Below are 5455 nucleotides of genomic sequence, written 5' to 3'. Positions count from 1 at the left end.
TTTCAGTTTCCTTCCGGCCTTGAATTTGAGTAGTCTTCTTCCATTAAATATCACCACCAGTTTCATTAATATAAATAATTTGATGAAGCCTGGTGTATGGCACGTGATTTTACTATTGTATACATACATGGGTGGTTTACAAGCCATCCCTTTACAGACTGTGCTTCTGGGTGGTTTTTTGGTAATATGTGTAAGCGCAATTTGCTACATTCTTGTTTCTGTGAGAGGCAGAAGTTCTACTTCACATACTGAGAATGTGCAACAACACATCCAGGCTCTTAACATAGCCATGCAACAACAAATTCAGGCTTTTAACGTGGCCATACAACAACAAAATCAGGCTTTTGATTTAACGATTAAGAGTATAAGGGATGAAAATCGTAACGTTTTTGAGTCAGCTTATCAAAGCATGCTGTCTCAAGTGCAACAACAAAATCGGACTTTTGAGTCAGCTTTTAAAGGTATGCAGGACCAGATGCAGGCCGCCCTCCATAAATTAGATATGGCGGAGGCGAAGGCTAGGCTAATGGTGCAGAGAAAGGATAGACCTTCCCCTTCCCATGAGGACTGCCAGCGAGCAGAGTTAGAAGAGGAGGAGCATCATATTTTAAATACTTTAAATACATCAGGACAAAATCCTCTTCCACGTGACAAGGCCCCTCCCGTGCAGACCCCTGAGGCTGCACAGCCTCCACTGCCCTCTGGGGAGGACACTAAAATGGCGTCTCCTCCCCACACTAGACTCGGCACCCATTTTGGCAGGAAGGATCAACCTGAGGCAGGGCAGTTTCCCCTTCGCCAGATGCCAATGGGTGGCTTAAATGAACATGGGAGACCTGCTGGGTACTTTTGGTCGCACCATCCGTTCAGTACTGCGGACCTCCTAAATTGGAGGAGCTCTGTTCCCTCGTACCGGCAGGCTCCCAAGAGGATGGCGAACTTGTTTGCCTCTATCTTTGTCTCCCACCGCCCTAACTGGGCAGATATACAGTCCATGCTGCATACTTTATTAACACTGGATGAGCAGAGGATGGTATTCAGGAAAGCCAGGGAGGAGGCTGACCGTCTCCACCAACAGGATAGGCAGTCCCCAGAGCCGGAGGTTGTTGTCCCAGAGAGAGATCCTGGATGGGACCCTAACAATGGAGGAACGGCGATGTTGGATCTGTATAAAAAATGCTTATTGGTAGGACTGCAGCAGGGGATCCCCAAACAAAAAAACTTTAACAAAATATTGCAACTCGAGCAAGGAGCTAATGAGGATCCGTCAGAGTTCCTTGAGAGGATTATTCAAACTTACACTAACCACACGGACATAAACCCAGATGCCCCAGAAAATGCTCGTCTGATCACTATGGCTTTCATTACCCATAGTGCCCCAGACATAAAGAAAAAGTTAGCTAAGGTGGACGGCGTCACTGAGATGAGTCCGTCCCAGGTAGTGGACCTGGCATTCAGGGTTTATAATAATAGAGAGGACAGGAGACCGAAACCTGTTTTCTTACAAAGAGAACACAGAACAGGGGTTCAGGGAAACAATAATGGACAGAGACGTGAACCCCTAGGAAGAAATCAGTGTGCTTTCTGTAGGGAAGAGGGACATTGGAAGCACAGTTGTCCCAGGTTACAGGGAAGCGGCAGACGCAATAATTATAGAAGGCAGGATAGAAGACAGAGAACCCCAAGACATGATGATTCACGTAGGGGTTACAGGAGGGAATATAGAAGGAGCACACAGAACCAGGAACCAAGGAGAGAGGAAAGAAGACAAATGTTAGCACAGAGTGGAGGCTCAGATGATGACAGGGAATACAGACAGAGAAGGAATCGAGAGCCCTGCACAGAGGACAGGAGACAAATGACAGCACAGGGTAGAGCCTCAGGTGAAGATAGGAGGGAATACAGACAGAGTAGAAGGAATCTAGAGCCAAGTGCAGAGGAGAGGAGACAGATGATAGTTCATGGAGAAAGTTCAGATGCAGAATAGGGGTGCCCGGGGGCTCCACTAGATCTAGAGAAGCCCATTAGAATAACCCCCTCAGAGCCCCGGGTAACACTCGCTGTGGGGGATCGTCTGATTGATTTCTTGGTGGACACTGGAGCAACATACTCAGTTTTGAATTCGAAATTAACTAAAATGAGCAAAAAGACTGCAGCAATCATTGGGGTTACAGGGAAGTCACAACAGACACCCTTCCTGCAACCTTTGGAGTGCCGGCTGGGCACCACACAGCTCCAGCACAGCTTCCTGTACATGGAAGAGTGTCCAATCCCTCTCCTTGGTCGTGACCTTTTAAGTAAGCTCAACGCACGAATTATATTCTCACCAAAACATCAGAGGCTTCACCTATAGGTGCCTCCAGAGCATGCTCTGTGGTTCCAGATGTTACTTACTCAAGATGTTCCACCGAAAGGTGAAATTTTACCTCCAGAAATTGTTGAAAGAGTAAGTAAAGGGGTATGGGCTGATAGAACCCCAGGACGTGCGAAAAATGCGGAGCCTGTAAAAATAGAAGTGATAGAGGGGAGCAGAACCCCGAGGAGGAAGCAATACCCCTTAAAGGAGGAAGCCTTGAGGGGAATTGAGCCAGTATTGAAAAGGTTCCTTCAATCTGGACTCATTCGGCCCTGCCGCTCACCGTACAACACTCCGATTCTGCCAGTGAAGAAACCCCATACAGGCGAGTACCGTTTTGTCCAAGATTTAAGGGCCATTAATGACATTGTTCGGGATTTACATCCCACTGTGCCTAATCCCTACACCTTATTAACTGCCATACCTGGTGATTTTGGGTGGTTTTCGGTATTAGACCTGAAGGATGCCTTTTTCTGTATCCCAATAGATGTCCAGGATCAACCTCTTTTTGCCTTCGAGTGGCAAGACCCTAAGTCCAAGAGCACTCTCCAGTATTGCTGGACTGTGCTTCCACAGGGGTTTAAGAACTCCCCAACTATTTTTGGGGAAATACTGGCCAGGGATCTCAGGAAGGTTCAATTAAACCAGGGCGTCTTGTTGCAATACGTAGATGATTTATTGATTGCAAGTCCAGACTACAAATCTTGTCTGGAAAATACCATAGTGGTACTGAACCACCTGGCAGAATGTGGCTATAAGGTGTCACCCCAAAAGGCACAGATCTGTAAACAAACGGTGACGTATTTGGGGTTTGAAATTAGGAAAGGCAGACGGAGCTTGATGACAGAAAGGAAACAAGTAATTTCAGCCCTTAAAGTCCCCAGCAACCGGCGACAGTTGCGTGGATTTTTGGGTATGGCTAGGTTTTGCAGGATTTGGATTCCTAACTTTGGATTAATAGTAAAACCCTTGTATGATGCTCTCAAAGGCCTGGACTCTGAACCTTTGTCTTGGACCTCAGAATGTCAAAAGACCTTTGAAGAAATAAAAGTAAAGTTGATTTCAGCACCAGCATTAGGGCTTCCAGATCTTAGGAAGCCATTCAAACTTTATGTACATGAGAGACAGGGTGTTGGCCTTGGAGTACTAATCCAATTGTTGGGACCAGAAATGCAGCCCGTTGCATATCTGTCCAAACAATTGGACCACACCACTAAGGGATGGCCTCCATGTTTGCGTGCTGTAGCTGCCACTTGTGACCTCCTACACGAGGCGGAGAAGTTTACATTGGGTCAGCCCATCACTGTGTGTGTGCCACATCAGGTCTTGACATTGCTGGAGCAGAAGGGTGGACTTTGGTTGACTGCCGGGCGAATGGGAAAATATCAAGCAGCTCTGTTAGACAATCCTAATGTGAAGCTGCAGGTTTCTAACTCCCTGAATCCCACCACACTGCTTCCAAGCAATGCAGATGGACCTGAGGATGACACTTTAATCCACAATTGTTTAGAAACCATAGACACAGTGTATGCCAGCCGACCAGATCTAACTGACCAGCCTCTGCCAGACCCAGAGTGGGAGCTATTTACAGATGGCAGCAGCTTCATGGACCAAGGCCGTCGATGTGCTGGATATGCAGTGGTGACGCTCCAGAACACCGTGGAGGCCAAGGCTCTTCCGGCAGGTACATCAGCGCAAAAAGCTGAATTAATAGCCCTGACCCGTGCATTGGAACTCTCGAAAGGTAAAAGAGTCAATATATTTACTGACTCCAAGTACTCTTTTATGATTCTCCACATGCATGGGGCCATTTGGAAGGAGCGGGGACTTCTTACTGCCAGTAACAAGGACGTCAAACATCCATTAGAAATCCTGGCCCTGTTAAAGGCAGTAGCTTTACCATCAGCTGTTGCCGTGATGCATTGTCCTGGCCACCAAAAGGGTGGGTCTGACATGGCAAAGGGCAACAGGGCAGCCGATCGGGTGGCTAAGGTTGCTGCCCGTTCTGCCCATTCTGCCCTCCAGGGTGCACTCATCCCTCTTGTGGACCTGACTCAGTATGCTCCTGAATACACTGAGCGGGATGAGGAGAGAGCTCGTGCATGGGGATTTACTGAGTTTGATCCCAGCTCCACTTGGAGAGTAAACTCCCATGGGATGATACTCCTCCCGGAGGCCCTGGTATATCCGGTGCTAAAACATCTTCACGAGGGATCTCACTATGGGAGAGATGCCTTATTAGAAACAGTGCGCCCATATTTGAAGGGCCCGTATTTACACAAAATAGCACAACGGATCACCCGAGGTTGTCAACTATGTGCCAGGAATAACCCCAAGACTGACTCCCACCCTAAAGCCATTGGGGTTCAATATCGGGGCAAGTGTCCTTTTGAGGACTGGCAGGTGGACTTTACACAAATGCCTAGAGCAACAGGCAATTTCAAATATCTCTTGGTTTTTGTCGACACGTTCTCGGGATGGGTGGAAGCATTTTCCACAAAGACGGAAAAAGCTTCCGAGGTTGCCAAACAGCTACTGAAAGAGATAATCCCTCGCTTTGGGTTGCCGGACTCTATCCAGAGTGATAATGGGCCGGCATTTGTCTCTGACGTCACCCATGCAGTGAGCAGTGCGTTACAGATAAACTGGAAATTGCATGCTGCTTGGAGACCGCAGTCTTCCGGGCAAACAGAAAAGATGAACCACACCTTGAAGAAAACCTTGGCAAAACTGTGCCAAGAAACACAACTTCGTTGGGACCAGGTACTATCCCTTGCCCTCCTCCGCATAAGAGTGGCACCTAGAAGTGGGCTACAATTAAGCCCCTTTGAGATTGTGTTTGGAAGACCTTTTCAGGCCTCAGTTCTGAAAGCCAGTCCGGAAATAACACAAGATTGCCGGATCACGCAATATGTGAAACACATCCAGGAGGTTCTGGTAGTGATTCATAACTTTGCAACCTCAAGGATCTCTATGTCTCCTGATCAACCATTGCATCCCTTCAAACCTGGAGATCAGGTCTTACTGAAGACTTGGCAGAGCGGGGATGCTCAAAACCAGCTGTCAGAAAAATGGACTGGTCCCTATGATGTCTTGTTG

This window comes from Talpa europaea, assembly GCF_964194135.1.
Source record: "Talpa europaea genome assembly, chromosome: 7".
NCBI classification, from domain to species: Eukaryota; Metazoa; Chordata; class Mammalia; order Eulipotyphla; family Talpidae; genus Talpa; species Talpa europaea.
This window is presented reverse-complemented; position numbering follows the sequence as displayed.